This window comes from Uloborus diversus, chromosome 5, assembly GCF_026930045.1.
Source record: "Uloborus diversus isolate 005 chromosome 5, Udiv.v.3.1, whole genome shotgun sequence".
NCBI lineage: Eukaryota > Metazoa > Arthropoda > Arachnida > Araneae > Uloboridae > Uloborus > Uloborus diversus.
This window is the reverse complement of record NC_072735.1, coordinates 79,450,381-79,472,822: the sequence shown is the minus strand read 5'-3', so window position 1 is coordinate 79,472,822 and position 22,442 is coordinate 79,450,381. Positions and strand designations below refer to the sequence as shown.

The following is a 22,442-nucleotide window of genomic DNA, read 5'->3' as shown; positions in this document are numbered from 1 at the left end:
ATCTTAAACCTCACCCCTTCTCCTAGTGTTTCCAAAGATAGCTTTTACGTGCGTTTTTAAGACTCTAATTTCGAAAATTATCATGGCGAATTCTCCAATCCCCCCCCCCAGACATCGTCCAAGATCATTTAAAAATAGTTTAATTTTTCCTCGAATCCTCCATTATCTACATGGATATTAAACTTTTTACTATGCAAGTGTTTGTATTACTAATTCTTTTTCTCCACATTCGTAAAACGCAATTCTCCTAATTTGAGTCATCAGACTCTAGTGATGAATCCCTCCTAAATCTAGAAGCTAGATCCATTATTTCTTTTATATTTGAAACAAACTAGAGAGAGGGGGCGTCTCCTCTTCAAAGAGTAACTCTTAAAAGGCCGGCCGGTCTGTACATGCCAGGGCCGGTTCATGCTGTCCCATCCGCCACTGCACGTTATGGTAATTTGCTTGCCCACGTTAAGGTAATTTACTCGTCCACATTATGGTAATTTACTCGTCCACATTATGGTAATTTGCCGTCCACGTTATAATTTCCTCGGTAAAATGTTTTTAAAATTGAAATAGAGACAAAACAAAATCGAATTTTCGAAAAATCGCTTCAAGGTACTAACCCCTTTGCTACTAACTAATTTTTTGCCAAATTTCATGAAAATCGGCCGAATGGTCTAGGTGCTATGCGCGTAGCAGACATCCAGACTTTCAGCTTTATTAATAGTAAAGATTTATTATGGGCAATAAACCTCCACATCCCAGATGAACATCTTAAAATGTACAGATGATGTGTTTGTTTTTATAAATGCTATTACTTACATTATAACTTACTAGATTTTACCCGCGGCTTCGCTCACGTTGATGTAGTTTTTTTCAATCGACTCAAGTTAATGGTCAACACAGGGAGAGGTCAAATAGTTAGCAAAAAATGGTTTCTCCCCAGTTTCATCGACATTAATATTATATAATGTTACTTGAGCGTGTTGTTTCACTAATTTGGTGGATTAATTTTAATTGCAATACCCTATACATAGTATTTAATGATATTTTTACCAAAATTAGTTTGGCGAAGTTTGATGCAAATTTTGTAATGGCTGTAGCGCTAAGATTTTGAACACTCGTCCCGACCGCGTTATCATAACTCTGTCTATCGAATAAGTTTTCAAAATGTCATTTTGTTTTTTTCAATTAAATTCATTTTCTTCAACGAATGCAATCTAATTCATTATCTATTTTTGCAATTAAAAGCAGCGTAAAAATGTAAAATAATCCAAATTCATTATTTATCGGGAAAAGGACCACAGTGCCATACATTCGCCAGAGACTTGCAAAGTTTACAAAACTGCGTAAAATGTTTGCTTAATCTACATTCATAATACATGAATTTTAATTCCGAACAGAAGATGCTACAAAGAAAATATTTTGCATTTTTCCTGGTAAAAAAAAATAATATTTTTTCAACGGTAACTTGGGGTAGAGGGGCAGACTCTATTTAATAACTTTCTTTATTTAGTTACCAGATTGTTGTACATAGCAAAAATACCCGGCGTCCCCGGGAACAATAAAAAAAGTTACTTTTATTCGTTTTCTTCAGTCACTGAAATAATTAAAAACACACCACTTTGACGTGATTAAAAATCGGGCTTTTTCCTTACCCATAAAAGTAAAATTGCAATAAATATGACGGACAAAATAGCACTCTTTTAGAAACAAAAAAACGACATTTAAGAGTATACAATGAGGAATTTCCAAAATATGAATTTAAACTTCACTTGTTTAAAACGATTTTCCGTTTTTTTTGAGCAATCACGATTGCTTATTGTTCTCACTTGACAGTCCTTGATGTTCCGGTTCCTTTTTCAGCTTGGACCAGGCCTGCAGCACCACCGTCCACCGGCGGCGGCGCGGCTGCTCCTGACCACTGTCCCCTGAAATCCACTTTTGCTGGGCGGTGGCGTCCATGTCCTACACACGCATGCTCATACACAGTCGCCTACGCGCGCACGCTTTTACACACATACACACGCCTACGTGCACACACGTAAGCCTACACACACACGCACACAACTATATACACGTAAGCACCCAGGAGGAGGGACATGCTTGGGCGGGGGAGCCATTTCTAGAAACAATAACTCTAAACAGTAGAGTCTTGTCGCAACTCGTGATTGCGAAAAACATAATTTGAATTCAAAGCTTCGGAATTCAAATTAGAGTTTTTTTTTTTTTTTGAACATATTCTAAAATTGTCTCTATATTGCTATTGAAGTACAAACTTTTAAAAAATGTAGCCGCCTGTAATCCAATACTGCGTCTTAAAATGTTACGAAATTTTCGGTAATCGTTTTGGAATACCTTGCAGAATTCATACACTTTTGGTTAAAAAAAGTTCCCTGACTTTTCCAGGTTTTCCAGGTTGTTTTTTAGAAAACTCCAGGTTACTCGCTTCATTCAAAATTTAAGTTTAAATAGTAATATTTTCAAAATAATTAAAATTGTTTAAACTAGCAATGCAGAAGAACTGAAACTTCTCCCCTTAGATGTAAAAAAAAGGATTTTTTTTTCCTTTGTTTTCTCTGTCAAAATTTTAAGTTTTTTTTTCAACATTTTGTTCAAAATTGTTTTAATTTGTTTACTATTTATTGAAAACAGAGTACTTTCACCATATTTTAGCGTTTCTTTGATGTCATGCGTAATATTATAGCGTTTTGCTGTAGTCTTGCAGGAACCTTTTAGTATCCGCTTTTGGTTTACAATACTGCTTTTTATTTTCTTATTAGTAGGTTACACAAAACATACTGAGCAAAATGCAAAGCTAAATTTCAGTATAAATATGATTAACTTGTTGCATCGATCGGCATACCATGTAATGCATAGTAACAAAAATCAACATCCGCCAATCATAGGCCAATGCCAATAATCTTTTTTTTTTTCACATATTAAAGGACACTTACATTAAAATTTCAAATTTTCTTCTCCAGAAAGTAACAGTTAATTTTCAAAAATTCATAACTTTTTGCACATTTAATGTTATTTTCAATAGTTCACATTAATGTTCACATCCAATTCTGTGTCTGGAAGTTTAAGTCTACTTCCATTGTGCAAACGATCAAATATGGCGACAAAGTGAAAAATTTAAAATAATAAGTAGATTTTTGGCTTTGCAGTATAAAAGTAGTAATAAATAATTAATAATCCTTAAAAAACTACAATAAAAGCAAAATAGTCAGTATTTAACACATAAGAGTCTAAATTAATTAAAACAAAAAAATGTTATGAAGATTAAATTTTGCATTTTTCCAGAAAATAATTACAAATTATCCGGAAAAAAAGGCACAATTTGTGTTGTTTTCAATAGTTTGCATTGCAATTAACATCCAATGCCGTTTTCGGGAACTTAGGCACTTAAAAAGTCTTGTGTACTTCCATCTTGGGAATGACCAAATATGGCGGCTATGCCCAAAAATAATAAATAACTTTTTTAATTTGTCGCATGAAGACAATAAAAAAATAATAAATCTTCATGAAACTACAATTCATTGAAAAGTTTTTATCACATTTGCGTCCAAGGCAGTGAGGATATAATCTTATCCTTCTGTTTTAAGAACAAAATTTTTCATTTCTCAAGAAAATTATTTTAAATAATAATAATAAAAGATAAACAATTTGCAAAAATTTTTTTGTTATTTTCATCAGTTTTCAATTAAAGAAAACATCCAATTCTGCTTTGTTTTTAGAAACTTAGGCATTTTAGGATCGTATCTACTTTCATCTTGTGAATGACCAAAGATGGCGACTACGTTTCACACGTAGCTAAAATGATTTTCCGATCAAAAAAAAAAAAAACGATTTTCCCCGATCGACCCTCCCATCTACAGGTTGTGCTTCCGAAGCAGTAAATTGTCTTCTCTCCTGTTGAGTTTGTGCAAAATTCCTGTTCACTTGATTTTTTTTCCCCTTGGGAACTACTGAGAGCCAAAAATGGCGGCTGCTGAAGATTTTTTTTGGGTCGCCACTTTTTTCATTGCTATAAAATTGTTACAATTTTTTTTTAAATACATCGATAAAAATGAAGATTAGATCTCATAAAACAAAATTCCCTGGGAAAAAATTGGGAAAAGAAAAACTTTGGGGACACATTTGGAAAATTCCCTGACATTTTTGACTATGTCATTTTCCCTGATAATTCCGGGTTTTCCCGGAGCGTACGAACCCTGAAACGAACAGAATGTTGTGGCAACCCATCTAAAACTTTAGGCAGTAGAAAGAAATGCGTTCCCCTCACTGACTCCATGCAAGAAAATCTTCGCTCTTTTGGCGCATTTTTCGTTGTGAAAAAAAAAACGTTCGTTTTTCCATTGCTGTTTTTAAGTGCCAGAGTCAGTTTAGATAAAAATTTACAATTTTTTTCGTGAAATCACAATAAAAAGGAAGACTAGATCTCATGGTACTTAATTCCTTGGGAAAAAAATGGAAAAAAATTTTTGGAGGACAAAATTTGAAAACTCCCTGACTTTTCCCTGACATTTTCGACAGTGTCATTTTCCCTGACAATTCCCGGTTTTCCCGGAATTCCCGGAGCGTACGAACCCTGACCTTGGATAAGTCTCCCCCTCTCTACTTTGTAAAACTGTGTGTTACTAATTTTATCGAAGAGATAGTGTAGCCAAATACTTAGATACTTCTGGTGACCATGAAATGATGCTATCCGAAATGTTTCCAAAATAAGAAGTAAAGTTTGGCAATTGTGTTTGAAATTGTGCGCAAACTTGTGCTGTTTATGGATTTGATTAATTTAGTTGGCGGATCATTTTACATGTTAATAAATGATATAAAGAAAGAAATATTAAAGAAATTGCGATATTTTGCTTACATGGAGAAAACCGAGAAACAGTATTCACCTGGTTTTTAGCTTCAAACACAGCGACAATTGAAAAAATTGCCACGTGCCTCAGCTATTGAAATGATTCCGCAAAAAAATTCGGCAAGATTCCTGCTGGTCGATCAAGCACCCAGTCAACACAAATAAATTTAGAAAAAAAAACATTAATTGCCTCAACGTTGATTAAAACTGGAAAATAGTCAGCCAAATCCATGTAGTATTTACCTATCTTGTGCAAAAAATCTTACTTTAAAATTTAACTTGAGAAAAACTTTGAACAGTCAAACGAAAAGCAAAAATAGTCTACTACAACAATTGTCGCTATCGACAGGGAGTTGAAATGATACCCTAAATACTATATTGTGTTGAGGAAAGCCTTCGAACATGGAACTAAAAAGCTCATAACTCGTTTTTTATTCTACTTAGAAATTTGGAACAGGTGCCATCTTCAGCAGAAAAATCGGAGCTTTCGATGGACATATAATGTTAATATGTGCAAGTATTTTTTCATCTTCATATTAGAGAATTTACACGAAAATTGAGTTTTATCGCCAAGCTAGGGGGGTTTTGCCCCCCATAGGGGAGTGAAAACTACCCTATCTGTTATTCTGATGCATAAACTATGTTATTGTAAAGTTTCATCAAAATCCATGCAGTAGTTTTTGCGTGAAAGAGTAACAAACATACATCCATACAGACAAACTTCCGCATTTATAATAGTAGTGAGATTAACACTCGATTTATATACACACTTACATAAACTTCAACTGATCTAGATTTTTTCATTTTCACTTTAAAATATTTTTCAATCAATTGTTTATATACATATTTAATGTATGCTATTTTTTTATTAAAATATTACTTGAATAGGATGAATCTATACAATTATTTATTATTTTCAAACTTCAAATTTTTAACTAAAAACTTTCAGTTTACCGAATAAGTGGACAAAATGGATGAAATGAACAAAATGGCATTTTGTCCGGAACGGTTTTTTCCGGGGTGGACAAAATAGGACAACCCTGTTCTTGTACCTAAGCTGCTTTTAAAGCACTAAAGACAAAAACAATGAATGTGTTAAAGAGTTTCCATCTGAAATCAAGTCTTATCAAGGCTATCTGAGGCAAAAAAAAAATTTCTAGTAGATGTGTTTTTCTTGCTCTCAAGTTGGAGGTGCAATCAGTCTTAAACAGGGATCAGTCAGTATATTTACAGTATTATTTCTCTCTAAAACTTGAGTTAGCTAAATTCAATTTAAATATTCTTCTGGTATGAAATATCAAAATGAAGCGGCAACTTTCCATTGGAACCTTTTTTAATAAACTAAGGTAGGCTTTAACTTGATTGATTTATTAACATATAAATTAAAGCAGGCAAAATAACGTTGATATTTTTTACATAAAACATGTAATATTTATTTAAATTGCTTTAATTTAAATTAACCCCGGACACACAAAGGAAGGGGGATATAAGTTTAATGTGTCTGTGTATCTGTGTGCATGTGTATCTGTAACGGATGAACCAATTTTGAAAAAAAAAAAAACATTGTTCCAAAGGAGAGGGGTCATTCCATACAGATCCAACGGATGAGTTCGTTTGACCATTTTTATTTTTTTTGAAACTCATATCCCAAAAAGATGCATATGAATGATGTTTAGAACCACTTTTATTTTTTCTCTAAAATTAACCCTTGATTTTTTAGAGGTCATCGAAAGTGATTTTCGCAGTCAAAAATGGGACTTTTAGACCTTTGCATTTTGGCCAAAATCTATTTGAACTACATTTATGGCAGTAAATTTTACACTTTGATGTTAAAGTGCATAAGATGATAGTCTCACATGCTGAGTTACGTGGGTGTAACTTTATAATTAAAATAATGGCAGCAGGCCAAAGTTCAAGGTCAAATGTAATATTTCTTGTACTCATTTCAAAGGGTCATAACTCGCTTAGGGGATAAAAACACAAAGTGAAATATGGCAAAAACTAATCACTGGAGTCACACTAATGAGAAAATATAGCTGTAATTGTGTGTTTGTTTACCCTTTATAAATTACAGCCCCTCAAAAATCAGAAAATTGAGAAAAATGACATTTTTAGACCCCTGTAAACCAAAAGGGGATGGAATTAAAAATAAAATTTCTTGGCCAATTGAATATTCCATTCAAGTACTTTACATGTTATATTTATTGTTTTGTGTATTTGGTTTTTAAAAAAGATACAGGTCCTTGAAATTGAGCAATTTTGCTAGTTAATTCACACTCTAAAACAGAAATAAAAAGTGTGAAAACTTAATTGCACTTTCTTAAATTACGTATAGTGTGCTCTATGTAATATATTATACTGGAAAAAGATATTTTAAGTATAAAAATAATTATTTTATTTTAATAACTTAGAAATATTTGGACATAAATGAGTAGTTCATACATGATTTACAGCTTAAGTAGTTAATTTATAGACTATCTACACACACAAATTTTCAATACATACAAACATTTGCTCTGTACATTAACTTATGTAACTTGCCTAAACACATGCAAAAGCATTATCTACATAGTTGAAAGGAAAAAAAGGTGCATTTTTCATTTCTTGCTTCAGTGTAGTTTTAAGAAAATGAACTCACACAGTAGTACTATAGTTCTGGTGGTGACACAGCATGTGGCGTACCGAAATACTTTACTCAAATACACAACAAAAATCGAAAGAACTTTCTTAATTTATGTGATCACGAAACAGATGTCAACTTGAGAGCTGAATGGCATTTCTATGCAATATCACACGGTAATGGACATTGTAGCAGAATTTAGAAGAACTGTAAAAAGAATTGATACTACTAAGACTATCTTGCAAAGAACTACTAGAAGTCACATTTTAATTCATACAGAAATTTATACCTTCTGCATTTTTGCTACTAAACATTGCATGTATCCTTGTGAGCATTCAGTATATTAAACTAGCTGAAAAAATGCTGCAAGAAATGTTTAAATCTGCAAATAAAATTCCCAAAACAACATTTAATCACTGCTTTATGCCACCGTATTTAAATGTTATCACGGTAAAATTATTGTCTCCTAGCAATAGGTATGAAGAATGGTGCGTTACTAAAAAGACTATCAAAAGAAAATGCCCATTATTGTCAGAAAAGTTATTACGTAGTTTGTGTTGATCACTAAATTTAGAACCCCTGTCACTGTCTTGCTCATAGTACATTTTCAAAGTATCAAATTATGAATGTGCCTTGGTAAAGCATTCCAAAACGCCATATACTTGAGTCACTATTACAACTTACTAGGTGACTACTAGGTGAGTTCATTTTTTCAATAGTACACTCAAACAAGAAATAAAAAACGCACTTTTTAAAATTTAAAGTTTGTATATATAATGTTTTTGCATATATTTAAGGCAATTTAGATATGTTAATGTACAGAGCATATGTTAGTGTGTATTGAAAATTTGTGTGTGTAGATAGTCTATAAATTAACTACTTAAGCTGTCAATCAAGTATGAACTATTAATTCATACCCAAATATTTTTAAGTTATCAAATTAAAATAGTTCTTTTTATACTTGAAATATGTTTTTTTGGTATAATATATTAGATAGCCATTTAAGAAAGTGCAATGAAGTTTTCACACTTTTTATTTCTGTTTTAGAGTGTGAATTAACTAGCAAAATTGCTCAATTTCAAGGACCTGTATCTTTTTTAAAAACCAAATACACATTTTTAATTCCATCCCCTTTTGGTTTACAGGGGTCTAAAAATGTCATTTTTCTCAATTTTCTGATCTTTGAGGGGCTGTAATTTGTAAAGGGTAAACAAGCACACAATTACAGCTATATTTTCTCATTAGTGTGACTCCAGTGATTAGTTTTTGCCATATTTCACTTTGTGTTTTTATCCCCTAAGCGAGTTATGACACTTTGAAATGAGTAAAAACATTTGACTTTGATCTTTGGCATGGTGCCATTATTTAAATTATCAAGCTACAGTCACGTAACTCAGCATGTGAGACTATCATCTTATGCACTTTAACATCAAAGCATAAAATTAACTGCCATAAATGTAATTCAAATAGATTTTGGCCAAAATGCAAAGGTCTAAAAGTCCCATTTTTGACTGCGAAAATCACTTTCGACAACCTCTAAAAAATCAAGGGTTAAGGTTAGAGAAAAAAAAAAGTGGTTTTAAACATCATTCATATGCATCTTTTTGGGATATGAGTTTCAAAAAAATTAAAAATGGTCAAACAAACTCATCCGTTGGATCTGTATGGAATGACCCAGAGTTGATCAAGAGGTTTCTTAGCTAGGTTGTGTCTTACGATTGCATTAATTAATGAAAATATTAATTAAAAACTTTTAAAAGGTTTTTCACGATTTTTGCAGTGAAAAAATGTTTAAAGAATTTAAAACTTAATACCAAAATAAAGAGAATTTTTTCCCGCATCTGATAGAATGTGTTTGGAACTTCCATGTAGCATGGAATTTGAATTATAACGTTTTTTTTTTTTTTTTTAACAGATTTTAATAACAGTAGAGCCTTTATTCATGCGATTGGTCTCCGAATTCATTGTTCGCTGACAAGGCAATTAAATGCCATGATTTAAAAATTTTATCTGTAGCCAGTTTCTATTTGTTAACAAATAGAATACTTGAAATTGATTTTTAATAGTAGAAGGCTTTTAAAAGGATTTTCAATTTTCCCTCGATTCTACAGGTTGTGACTTAGTCGAGGTTTTTTTTAATTTTTAATATAAGTTACTTGTATTCAATATGAATATTTTGAGAATAGAAATGTTATTAAAATGTATAAGTTTAGATGTTTCTTTTTTTTCTTATACTGATTTTGCAGTGAAATTTGTATTACGCATATATTGTTCATTATTACTAATTTTAGTGAGACAAGGATGGTTTTCAATACATGTACTACTTTTGCAAAGCTCTGCACGAAAGTTTTTAAACCCTCCAGGAAATTATTTTCTGGTTATGGCCTTGTCTCAAGAAATTAAACTTGGATTTGGACAAAAATGGTCCATTGATAGCTCAGAAGGTACAAAAGTTGAATTGATTTTGGGATCAATATTTCTAAGAGGGAAGGTGCAATCAAACACTCTTTTCTGTTAATCATGAAACTCTACCTCAAGAACTAATACAGTATAGTCTCGACTTACGCAAAGGATGCATTCCAAGACCCCTCCCATCAGCCGAATTTTCACATTGGGGAAAAGGGTATGCATACAAATTTTTTATTAACATACCTCATTATTTTAGCCATTTGTAAACATGCCTCAAATTAAATTTTGAACGTTTCTCAACTATATATTACCGTTACTTAAATAAAGAAACGAGTTTTTATTGTATTTTTTAAAAAGCTGCATTATTGAACACAAACAACTGTTACGATGCACAAAATAAAAGATCAATGGAAGAGAGGGACTTAAAATAAACCAGTATGGTATGTACAGTATGTAGTTATAATAATAAAGCGTTGCAGTATAATAGTACAGTAGATACACAATAATTATAACTATTACTTAAAAATTGAAGATAATGATTTATGTTGCACAATCAGATTGATACTCAAACGTATATTTTTAATACAGTTTATGTTGGCTTTACTTTTATAATGTTTCCATCTATGGCAACGTATAATCCTTTGCCAGCTTCATATTGAAACTAAATTCTAAAATTTTACGGATCACCTTTCTTGACTTTTAAATGTGTACATAGAAGACTCATTCATACCTAATTCTTGTGCTACCTTTGACCTAATTTTTAGTTGTTCAAGCATATAAAAAATCTTTACCTTATCTTATGTTGTCACAAATTTTCTCTTTATCTTTCCAGCTTCAAATTTAGGCTGAAACACAGTGGGCTTTATTTCATCACCTTTCATATTTAGAATGTAAAAAAAAAGAAAAATGTGCAGTGTAGTAACTTGCGCAATCAGTGATGCTAAAAAGATGAAAGTACATTCGGGCAGTTCTCAAAAGGTGGGAGCAAACACAGACCTCAACTTTGAAGCTTCAACACCAAATAACTTTCATTTTAATTAACTCAAAAAATTTTGAGTTAAATTATAAAACTGTATAGAGACAAGAATTGACATAAATTATGGAAAAAATGCTCTTTAAATGCCCTTAACAAAATATTTTCTTTGCTAAAAGGCGCAATTTTGGACATACTAAAACGTTAACTGAGCAAATGTACCATTAAAGAAAATTTTTTTAAAATTATTTCCATACGTTTCAAAAAAAATTTAAAGGCATGAATCTTACACTGAATAATTTTTTGTTAATATTTTACACAAATAACAAAAGTAAAGACAGATTATTCACTTTGTAAACGATTTTAGAAAATAGTAAGTTTGAAATTTGATGCATGTCCAAAATTTACGATCTTTACAATGCTATTTTTTGAGAACTAAGTATATGATGTTTTCATTTTAAAGGTGTTTATCGAGCCTCGGAATCAATTTTTAATTGTTTAAAAGTGTTTTCATAAACTTTTATGCAGTATCTTAGAAGAAAAATAATTTTTTTTAAACGTACATGTGAGATGTCCAAATGGCGTTACGATCTTGACGCCGATAATTCTGTCCATTTATTCATAATTTTTGATGATCTACTGTCTTCTAACCTCAATAAAAAACGTTATTATAATGTTATCTTCTTTAATCCATTGGTATTCTGCATAATTAATATGTTACACATTGAACAATACATAAATTACATTAGAAACATCGCTGCTTATGATCGAACCGAAAGCCATTTTGCGCTAAAATTGCCAATCAAACCTCTGTTGGCGACAACACAGTATACGATAAGCTAAAGGTTACCAGAGGGGAATTCCAATTTGACAAATGTAGTTTATCGTCAGCTGTACCAGTTTTGGCGACTTTATCACCTGCGCTAGCATTTTTTTTTTCCGCTTTTATTATTTTAGAATTCTTTTTCTCTTCTTTCTTTTGGAAACATAATTTAACGATCTCCAAATAGAAATACGAATTTCTTTCTTCAATAATTTTTTTAGACATCATTTTAATTCTTATGACATTATAAAAAATATTCATTATTAAAACTGATGTCACTTTTTACAATTGTATTATTTTTAATTTGAAGCTTTTTTTTAACCTTGCATCAATTTCTTCAAAATCATTCCAAAACTTTATTATATGTAAGGAGCAGCATGTATAGCCATTCAAGTATTTCATTAATATCCTCTTTATTATTAAATTGCAAAATTTAAAAAGTAGTAAATAAAATTTCCATTGGAAAAGTTAAAAATCAGATTAACAATTGTCAAAAATGGTGAAACTTACGTTATGATGATGTCCAAAGTCCGTTACCTGCAGGAAAACAATGTCCAAAATCTGTTACCTACAGATTGCTGATTTAATTTGCTAATTAACAATTTTTACAAATACCTGCTGTCTTTTCATGTTCATATATTGTGTTCTAGGTATGCATACTATAGAATAAAATCAAAATTGATGTCAAATTCGAAAATTTTTGAAATTGCTCAAAGTTAACTTTTTTGTTCCCACCTTTTGAGAACTGCCCATTCATGAAATCAATATCTAGTAGTCAATCATGAAGCCTTTAGCACCACAATTTCTTTCCAAAAATTTTCATGTTCCGGGCGAGTAATTTGTTTAAAATTTGTTTCTCATGAAAGACTTGCATTAAGCCATTCCGCGTAAGTTGAATTGTGTTGTAGCGGAAGTTGACTGTACACTATTTAGACTGGGATCTGAAGGGGGTTGAGCATGCATGGAAAGGCTGACGCAATATTATTTCTGATTATTGTTACAGGCACGATGGTGATTATGAAACCACATGTTGTCGCCCCCCTGGGTGGTCGAAAACCCCGGGGGAGGAGTGAACGCAGTGGGGGGAGTCGTTTGCTAAAATACTCATAACTCGCAAACTATTTTAGATAAAACACTGAAAAAAGTAGCAATCGACGCAACAAAACAAGGGCTTTATAAAAGCTAAATATGATCATGTGGACCTATCTTTGTTGGTTTCTGAGTAAAATTCCATTTTTTGCAAACAAGCAAACATTTTGAATAAAATACGCATTTTTTTTTTTTTCGCCGTGCAGGATAGGGGAAAAAGTAACTTATAGTTTATAGATCAGAAACTAATGAATTCTTATTGGCAATCTTTGTTAAAGGACAGAGGTTGCCATTTCATGTGCTGGTGTTGTGGAAAGGAAAAGAGCTTTAGGGTGGCATCTATCTTCAAGAGCACTTAAGGAAAAAAACATCTAAAATTTTACAAGCTTTTGATGCATTTTCCGACTGTGATTCAACAAGTAAAATAGGAACAAAAAAGTATGCTTTCTCTTTAGGGGCTGTGCACATATAACGTTATCATTTTAGGGGGGGGGGAGGGGGTAAAGCCAAATGATATCGTATGATATCGAGAGGGGGAGGGGGGGTTTTAAGTTTGATAACGTTATCACTTTTTTAAATTTTCGTATAATATTGCAATTTTCGTATTTTTCGTGCAATATTCGCGAGTTTATTTCTAATTTAAGGCACAAAACACATACAGTAACGATTGATTGAAATAACACCAGAAATATCACACCTGCACTCCAGAGCCAAATCCTCCTCCCCCACGGTTATTCCGAGAATTCGCCTGGGATACATCTTTTTGTTCTATCGACCAAGGTCGCCCAATGTCACCTTTGTTCCATTCCCTCGCTTTTTTTTTCTACCTATTGACCAATGAAGTTATGCGAATTGCGAACTGATAAGGAATGAAGACGGCAACTTGTGGAGTCACACTCATCGATGCAATCGTTCTTGTTGTGTGAAGACGTTTTCTAAATCTCTTGAAATGGATAAAAATAAAATGTTTTTAGAACTACATAAAAGCATTCAAACTGCAAATCCAGATAAAACAAAACAAGTTTGTCAGAGAGAGGCAACCATATTTTGGAATGCTCACAAGTTTGATCCAGAATTCAACACTGTTTTACAGAGAAAGCTTGAAGAATTGAACAAAATTGCAAAGAAAAAGAGAGCAGGGCTTTTATCCTTTTGGACAAAGGTAAGTTTTTTCTAAAAATTTGATAATGCATGCGTTGGTATTAACATGGGGATGTAAACTATTGCGTCCACTCTACTCTAAAACCGTTTCACTAGAAAATTGGAGCATTATGGAGGAGATTTTTTTTCTTAGCGGGGAGAATTTTTAATTTAATTTTTTTTTTCAGTTTCCTTTCTTTTATACACATCTGCTTTTTTTTATCGTTTGGAATTATAGATGAATGTTATATTTTTTTAGTTTCTTTTTTGACCATGGTTGATTATTCTATTTTTGATTTTACATTTTTTTTGAAGTTTTTTTTTATTAGAGAATATTTATTTTTTTAGTTATGATTTTATTTTTTTTTTTTTTTTTTTTTTTGTCATTTCCAATGAACTTCTGTTTTTTTTGTTTTCCTTAGCAGACAGGAAGATTTTTTTTTCATCAGAACATTTTTTCTAATGAAATCGAAACTGAATCGTGTTTGCTTTAGAAAAATGATTATTTTTCTTTTATTCTGCATTCTTATATACGTTAGAAATTTGTTAAATGTAAATTGTACTTTTCGTTTTTATTTAGTCCCCTTTACAACTGCGGAACAGGCTAGTCATCCTTTTAAAATAAAAATATCAAAACAAAAGTTAGAACTTATCAAAGATTAGCATAGTGATTTTGATTGTTGGTTTTGAATTGCAGTTTCTGAATATTTGATAAAATGGATTTCTGACTTTTCTTACACTTGTCAGATTTTTCTTTATTAGGATCACGTAGTGTATACTAAGATCGTAATGTTAGTACGGACGTACGGACGTTTCTTCGCACGATAACTCTCGAACCGATGCGAATTTTCGAATGGAATTTTTTTAATCGATTGGTATTCTTAATATCTCGGTCAAGGGTTTATTATAATTCTTTTTAGTGAATGTAATATTTTGTTTGAAAATATAACATTCACTCCAAAGGCGCTCACTAAACAACATTTATTTTTACACAGGTACCTTCAACGGAGAAGAAAGCACAGATTGCAGCGTCAACAGCTATGAATGACAGTACCAGTTCTGGAAGTAGCGAAATAACGAATTCGAAACCCGAACCTGAAGTTATTCCGAAAGATTCATCTGAGAAGCCCATCAACAATGCCCGAGAAGCACCAGCACAAAAGACACTGATTTCAAAAATTGCCCTAGCGAAAGATCGGCTTTTCTTGATTTTGCGTCAAAGGGATGTTGGGCTCGCTGAAGTGAGCCACTCTGATATTCAAAAGGCCAGAGATGATGTGAAAAATCTAGAAAAGCAATTAAAACGGCTAATAAATGTAGCTGAAGCCAATAGGAAAGCGCGAGAAAAAAAGAGAAAACTTTTTGAGGCATTGGAAGAGAAATATCCTGAAGATAATATGAAGTTAGTTAAGAAAATAGGGAGACCAGCTCTGGAAAATGACCAACCAGAGATTTTGAAAGTGATTTGTGAACTGGCGAAGCAGGGAGCTGGTGCAGATGGACGACGACGTTGTGAAGCCCTTAATTCATGTATGACATTAGACGACTTGCACAACGAACTGAAGGAAAATCACGGATTAATGCTAAGTAGAACAGCTACTTACTTGCGATTACTGCCGCGAAATTATTCTACAGTCGAAGGAAAGCGCCATGTTACTACTGTGCCGGTCCGTTTATGCCAACCACAAAACAATCAAAGAAGAGCTCACGCAGACAGCGAGTTTTGTAAAATGACAATCAATCACCTGAAAGAATTATCCGCAACGTTAACCAGTCAAGATGTTGTCTTTCTGTCAGTTGATGATAAATGTAGGGTACCAATTGGCATTACAGCTGCTAAAAATCAAAGCCCATTGATAATGCACTTAGACTATCGTGTTCGACTTCCAGACCATGATTTTGTGAAAGCAGCTAGACACAAACTAATACCAAGTGTTTATGCCGGACTAGTAATTAAAGATGGTAAACCATGCGATCCGACAAGAGTATCATATTCCGGTCCAACTTATATAGCGATTCGCTCTGCTAAACACGATTCTTCAACTGCTGAAACTCATGCATTTGACTTAGACAATGTGATGACTCTGCCAGAATTTTCAAAATTAGTTCGAAGGGAAGATTCTACTGTAAAACCAGTATTAATCATCACAAGTGATGGTGGCCCCGACGAAAATCCTCGGTATGAAAAAGTACAGCTTGCCGCAATTGAGACTTTTAAAAAGTTTGATTTGGATGCCGTATTCCTAGCCACAAATGCCCCTGGTCGTTCGGCCTACAATGCAGTAGAGAGGCGAATGGCACCCCTTAGCCGCCAACTCTCAGGTTTAGTTTTGCCACATGATCACTTCGGAAATCACTTGGATTCGAGTGGTAAGACTGTTGATGTCGAGAAAGAGAAGAAAAACTTCGAAGCAGCTGCAAATGTGCTCTCTGAAGTATGGAATTCAACAGTAATTGATGACTACCCTGTAGTAGCAAAGTATCAGGCACCTGGAAGTGAACGTATAAGTTCAGAAGTTTGTCAGAGTTGGAAAAGAACACATATGAGATGTTCCACATATTTGTGTCAAATAGTAAAATGTGACGATCGATCGTGCTGTACACCAAAACGATCAAATATTGGTTCAATCTTAAAGAACCATTTCTTGCCAGTTCCTGTTCCAGTCAGTGAGGGATTGACCATTCAAAAGGGAGGAGCATATCTTCCTTTGTGTGCCGCGCAATTGATGCAGGATGCTGCCAAGCTGAAGCAGACATCTTCAAATGTTAGTGAAATTGCATATGATTTGTTCTTGCCATCAATAAACGACGAAATCTTGAAAAAACGCATTTGTGTGAAGTGTGATATATATCATTGCACCTTAAAGGCTTTAAAAGATCATTCAAAAGTATGCGGAAAAGCCATGATCATTGAGAAAATGAAACCAAAGCGTATTGCTGCTCGCAGGCGGACAGAACTTTTGGCTTGTTTTAGGGATGATGATGATCTACAGTGGATTGATAAAGATGAGTGTGATTGCAGTGCAGATTTGAAAAGTGATCTTCCAAACATTTCAGACGAGATACCTATAATAGAACTAATGGAACCAACATGGGAAGAATTGTGACATTATTTCATTATTCATCACTGTATTCCACTTAATTTTTGTTCATTTTTCCTTATCTTAATTATTGTAAATTCTTAAATTTCCTTTTTTAAATGTCAATTTATACGTGATAAAATAATTATAACAAATACATTTTTTAATTTATCACATATTAGTCGTAATATTAAAATTATTCTATTTTTAATACCTTTGTTAATTATACCTCGATTTTATAAAAACATTACTGATAATTATGGTATTGATATTGACTGTACACAAATAATTTTATAAATTAATGGGTGGGATATAGAATTAAAAACTTAATTTTTTTGTACCTGATAACGATATCATAGAGTGAGGGGGGGGGGTCGTGTAATGATAACGTTTGATATCGTAGGGGAGGGGGGGGGTCAAAAATATGTGAAAAATTGATAACGTTATATGTGCACAGCCCCTTACCAAAAAAGTTGGAAACTGTTTTTTGTACACTAGAGATCATTAAAACAATATCTGAGTGCTCCAGAATTTCAACGGTTAGAAGCTGTATTATAAAAAAATTGTCAAGAAAATATGTATTTCTTGAGAATGCAACCATTACACAATAATTTCTTGTCATTTCCATCAGAAATAAATATAATATCAGCTCTTTACCATGCTCCTGCAATTCTTTCCAAGTAATGTGCTAAGCAGTATTGCTCAACTGTACTATTGAATCAATAGGGAAGTTGCAACCTATTAAATGTTCATATTTTGGCTATTGCATATTGTCAATTGACACTCAGAACTAAAAAATTCACCATCGCCGAATTTTAAAACACCGTGGTTGATTTTTAATGAATTTTTAAAAATCCACGCGCAAAAGTGCACTCTTCTGAAACGTCACGAGCCTACGTCACAAGGCGCGAATGGGCAGCCTTCCGCCGAAGATCCCTTGTTTTTGCTAGGGACATTTTGAGCGCGCTGATATTTTTATTTTCCAGAAATTCAATAATCCTTTTGAACACACTATGGAGGCCGGATTTGTTAAAGCACAATCTAAATAATCTTCCTCAAATAATATCAATGGAGATATTCGAATATTTCCGAGAGGATGAGAGGTTTAATGTTCCAGAAACGCGAGGAGTTTAATGCAAGGAGATAGGCCTTTTACGTTTCATCTTCGAAGTCAAATGCACGTTCTTCGGTTTCTCCCATGACATGGGAACCGGTTCACTAGCGTTTCTCTCCTATCGGACGTCACTTCCTATGCCATCTGACGTCACAGGCGCTTGAACTTTAAAAATTAATTTAAAAAAAACTACTTATCGTATCGCAAAAATTTTTTCACCTATGATGTTCATACATGTTACTCTATCATATAAAAATAAAATTGAAAAATCGAAAACTTCCCTATTCCCCTGTACCTTAGCAGTGCCTTTAGATGTAATCAAGTTTGGGTCTCACTTGAATGAAAATAAAACAATAAAGCCCCACACCTTATGATGCAACCAGTGTTACCAGAGAGTTTAATTCCACCCTGCGCAGGCAAGAACTGTAAATAATCTTGTAAATGTTTTATTAATAATTCATCTTGCTGTAAATACTGTGCTATTAAGACTAAAGCAAAAACCCATAAACTACAAAATACTTGGAAGAGAACGATTCAACAGAACAATTACAAATCAACAAAAAAGAGTATGATCCAGCTTTCAGAATTTTTGATACATCAATGCTTTATGTATGCATATTGATGTTCTGCAATTATTTTTTAATACGCATTATTTTACTAATTTTATTTAATTAGTTTTTTTAGAACTCTAGTGTATAATTTTATATTTATATTCGTTTTCATAAAAGCTCAAAGACGCTTCTTATTTTTTTATATTTATTTAGAACATATTATTTTTTGTATCATTGTTCTTTGTTGGGTAAATTATAAAAAACAATATCCGCAAAACAATACCCGCAATATTCTTTTGTGCAAATTGAAAATGTAAATGAATAGAAATAAATAAAAATTACATTTGAATTGAAATTAATGTAGGCCTGGTTCCCTAGTTCCTCTCAAATTTAAAGCAGTATATAACAAAATTAAAGCCATAATTGAATACTTTGCAATTAGGATAAGTTTGTAAACTGAAGAATGAATAGTTCGTCATAAGGATAATAAGGCTATTTTTTCTCCTTAGCATGCTGCCGTTTTATTCAATGCGTTAACTTAGGCAGTGCTTGCATTTTCTATTTCGCTTTTTAATGCTGACGTTGGTAATAATTAAGTAGTTTTAAACAAAATGAATGATGAAGTTTCAGATTTTATTGATTCCCAAAACCGTTAAATAATTTTAAAAAAGAACTTATCTTTGGAAAAAAGCTTTTCGTATTTTATTCAAAATTTTTGCATGGCTGCTAAAAAAGGAATTTTACTTATAAACCAACAAAGATAGAATTATAAACATATATAGGTTTTTCAAGCCCTTGTTCTGTTGCATCTTTTGCCACATTTTTAGTGCTTTACCACCTACGGGTTGCGAGTTATGAGTATTTTAGTAAACGGCGTCCCCTACTGCTTTCCCCCTCCCCCGGGGAAGTCGACCGCCGAGGGGGGGGATGACGACATGCGTTTCCATAATCACTATAGTGCCTGTAATAATAATCAAAAATAATTTTGCGTCAGGTCTTCCATGCATGCTCAAAACCCCCCTTCAGACCTGAACTATACTACGAATAGCTATCGAGCTTGCTACTGTCATTTTGTTTTTCAACGCCTTAACAGTACTTAAATAGTTTTAACAAACTGAATAATGATATTTAGGACTTTATTTGAAAAAAAAATCAAACAATTTTGATTTGAAATTTATTTTGGTCAAAAAATGTTTTGTTTTGCGCATTTTATTCAAAAATTTTGCTTGTTTGCGAAAAATGGAATTTTACTCAGAAACCAACAAAGATAGGTCCATAATCATATTTAGCTTTTATGAAGCCCTTGTTTTGTTGCGTCGATTGCCACTTTTTTCAGTGTTTTATCTCAAATAGTTCGCGAGTTATGAGTGTTTTAGCAAACGGCTCCCCCCACTGCTTCCCCCCCTGGGGTTGTCGACCACCCAGGGGGGCCACGACATGTGTTTCATAATCACCATTGTGCCTGTAACAATAATCAGAAATAATATTGCGTCAGCCTTTCCATGTATGCTCAACCCCCTTCAGATCCTGGACTAATTATATTAATGAAATTAGAAATAAAAGTGAACCTAAACAGAAACTGGCAGTTTCAGTTTTGACAGCAGTCACTTCCATGGGGGTCGGTTATTGTCATCATAAAGGTAAATTATGCAGCTTAATTAAATCAACAATGCGAAAGATAAATTGCCATTAAAATGTTTTCATTATGACTGTCTCGAGAAATCCATTCACACAATAAAATATTTGGTGAATGATCAAAGAAATGTCAATGATTTAAAGTATTGTATCTGTTGTCATCTCCTACTTGTTAACAAATAAAATATTTGTAATTAAATTAAGTTAAGCAAGGCTTTCTATTTTCAATTTTTGATTTTTTAAATTGTTTTAACAATTGTCAGCATTTTGTTGTGGGGATTATATAAGCAATTATACATTCAATTCAAGAAATGTGTTCTGCAGTGCTGGATATTTTTAATTGTAATATAATTTATTAAACAGAAATAAAAGCGAATTTTTAAGTAATGGTGTTCGGTTCATTGAAACGGCGAGTTCTTTCTACAAAATGTAGGAGAGTTCGAAATCCTTATTAACGAAAAGCAGTTTGCAAATTGTCTTAAGTCATTCAATAATCATTTTACTTGATTGGTAAACGTTTTGATGTACTACTTTTAAAACAGAAATTATTCATATAATCATAAAAATACTCATAACCAATTCTTAAAATTTTACAGCAATATTTTTCAAATTTTATCCACTTTGTGCAGCGTAGTACAGCCCGAAAAATTTTCGGAAATCCTTAAAGGCTTTTAACTTACCTTCAATCGTAACTCATGTTTATAAACACATCGCAAACTTCGCTGAGTAATTTCAATATAACTTTCATTGGAATAAGTAATTTATTTCCTCTAGTACTTATAATTCTTATGCACAGCAATTATTTTAAAGAGAATCTCACTTACCTATGCAGATATGAGATCACATAAAAAGTCTTTGTAGGTGAATAGCGAATTTACTAAATTTTAAAATCGAATATAAAACACACATTTTGAAACATTTTCAAGATCACAACACAGAGAGCTCAGCTCAGCAACGATTGATACAATATTTTTTTGCAGTAAACTTCACTTCGCCAAAGGATGCGCAAGGATTTAATAATCCCGATCATATGTTGACTACAGATGTTTCAATGCGGAATATGGCAACAAAAATTAAAATCCATACTTTGGAAGAAAAAGTGAAAGTCGATCAACTTTTTTTTATATTTTTTTTTATGCTAAACATTTATTTATCTAGCAATTTAAAACAAAAGTTGTGTTTATAATCGGCACATCTGTCTCAAAAATAATAATAATAAATAGATTTTAGATTGTTCATTCCTTTATTTTGGATATTCAAATACAGCTCTCATTTTTTTCATTTTAATATATAACACAATCGTTGTTTTTCATGCTGTTCATGAAGCTAATTTCACTTTTCAAAAAATTATTTCGTAGATTATATTACTGGAATTACTGTGCAAGAAGATAAACAAGTTTTCCAAATTAAGAACAACTCAACCGTTGCCATAGAAACGATTGATTGTTCCGTAAACTTCAAGATTTGAACAAGTAGAAAAATTGTTTCACTCTGGCCGTGATGGACGATTACAGACTGCTTTGGATGAAAGAAATTGTTTACAGGTTTCTTCAAATAGATGCTAATGATCAAGCATTTAATGAACTTTTAGAAAGAGATGCTTCTTGTGTAAACGTTTTACGAAATGTAGTCTCAGAATCTGAAAAGTTGCATCGTTGTCTATTTTTTTATTCTTCCATCAAGGAAGAAGAAGTTGAAAAAGCAGGTAAAATACATCCACAAAACATAAGAAATGAAGTTTTCAAAAAGTGGGATGCGTAGGGGGGAAACGATAGTCATATTCGGATTCAGCGGGTCATTTTACATAATGATCAGAAAAAATTATGTCAGAAGCATTTTGAAGGTGTGTGTGTGTGTGTGTGTGTTTTTTTTTTTTCCGCACAGTGTTAATCCTGATAGTTTCATTGACACATACTGCCGTGCTAAGCGCAAAAGTAGCATCTGCAGTTGAGTTCAAAATGGGAAATTCCCGTTTAAAGTTGTGTGCCTCCATGTATTTGATTCAGATAAAACTTTTTCAGAATTTTTTTGAAAGATATTTTCCATCGACAAATGACCATAAACCATTGTATTTGGGTACAATATGTAACAAAGAACCACCTGGTGGCAATACTCAATTTTCACAAAAAGTGCAGATACGACTTTTGTGCTTA

The 22,442-nt window shown here is 32.6% G+C and overlaps 1 protein-coding gene across 1 annotated transcript in view; it reads right to left on the bottom strand.

Moving 5' to 3' along the window:
- LOC129222653 (myocyte-specific enhancer factor 2C-like) overlaps positions 1-21,217 on the bottom strand; it is a 150,853-nt gene extending 129,636 nt beyond the window's left edge. The window contains exon 1 of the mRNA XM_054857183.1: positions 21,114-21,217. The gene's annotated coding sequence lies outside the window, so the exon portion shown is untranslated. The remainder of the gene's footprint in view (positions 1-21,113) is intronic.
- Between the last annotated feature and the right edge of the window lie 1,225 nt (positions 21,218-22,442).